The sequence below is a fragment of the Populus euphratica genome, unplaced genomic scaffold (assembly GCF_000495115.2).
Source record: "Populus euphratica unplaced genomic scaffold, PopEup_1.0 scaffold1297.1, whole genome shotgun sequence".
In the NCBI taxonomy this organism is placed as follows: Eukaryota; Viridiplantae; Streptophyta; class Magnoliopsida; order Malpighiales; family Salicaceae; genus Populus; species Populus euphratica.
The window spans coordinates 5,908-7,270 of record NW_011501139.1 but is presented as its reverse complement, the minus strand read 5'-3'; the positions used below and the strand labels follow the sequence as shown (position 1 = coordinate 7,270).

Sequence of the window (1,363 nt, the reverse complement as noted above, 5' to 3'; positions counted from 1 at the left end):
CGGAATGTGAAGCATCTAGGGGTTTAATTCTAAGCACCTAAAACTTTTGCATCTGTTAAATTAATTAGAGATCATTATCTGCATTCTTGAGTTATCATAACTCTCTATGACAATGAGCAATTTTCAGGTGATCAACTGAAATGTCAAATTTTACAATGTTGCTGAAGCAACCTTTGTCATGTTATATGATAGTTTCTTCTTGTAAATCCTTTCAGTAGAGAGTTCTAGTGGCCCAAACTGCAATAATGGAGGCAGTGCTACATTTTTATTGCTATTCCCATGCGCAAGCATCAGCAATGCAACATCGCAGTAGATGTTATATCTCTGGCTAGTTTAACCTCACAGGTGAATGGTGATAAAATGATGCAGCAATGAATAATGAGATGTAAAATACCAGTGCTGCATTCTGTCCTCAAATAGGTTGAGATTGCCTTTGCTGGTATAGTTTTACCTGCAGTCCCACATGAGCATTTGCTTCTTTACACCATCATCTTGATTTTTGAGATCATATGGAATTGCTTCATCTCCAATGATAGGTTAACGAAAGACCACGAAGCTGATAATCATAGTTCATCCACCGTCTAGTGCCAACCACGTATTTCAGCACACTTCGCTAGGTCATGTCTTGGGTAGTGTATGCTCCAGATATTGCAAGTAGACATGCCTGTTTCTTGATGACACGTGCTCTCCTGCCTTTCCCTGGTGTGCTCGTGGATTGGAAGTGTTTTGTGTATCTGTCTTTATAGGCAGATTATACCGTTCATGTACACTCCTAGGTTGTGAATTTAGATAGTCACACACATCTTGCATGGATAAAATTAGTTCATCAATGTGGCATGTAAGATCTTCTCCAATGGTGACATCGGCTTCCTTCCAAGCCAAGCGGAATGACGAAAGGGAAGCAAAATGTCTAGGTGTGTTTTGCATATTCCTAACTCTTTTTTTATACGTTTTAAAAATATTTTTAACATGAAAAATAATAAAAAAATATTAAATTGATAGATGTTTTTAGCATAAAAAAACATTAAATTTATTTTTTTATGAAATTTAATAATTTTGATATGTTGATATCAAAAATAAAATAAAATAAATTATTTTAATATATTTTTAAATAAAAATATTTTTAAAAAATACTACAATTAAATCATGTTTTAGACTTCATAAAGAACCCAAACACAAATAGAATTTTTTTTTTATTTAGCACTTTTTATAAAACAAAACATTAATAAAATAACATAATCTATAAAATATTTAGAGATGTAACATGATTTAAAAAATTATATCTGATATCTATAATTCTCAAATTGCACGTTACTAGCAACTCTTTTAAATTATAAAATGGCCTCCCACAATTTATAATAAG

The 1,363-nt window shown here is 32.1% G+C and overlaps 1 long non-coding RNA gene across 1 annotated transcript; it reads left to right on the top strand.

Moving 5' to 3' along the window:
- Nucleotides 1–6: 6 nt before the first annotated feature.
- LOC105117307 (uncharacterized) lies at nt 7–726 on the top strand. The gene is made up of 2 exons (XR_840720.1): nt 7–439; nt 537–726. It is a non-coding gene; the product is annotated as an uncharacterized LOC105117307 (long non-coding RNA).
- The last annotated feature ends 637 nt before the right edge of the window (nt 727–1,363 follow it).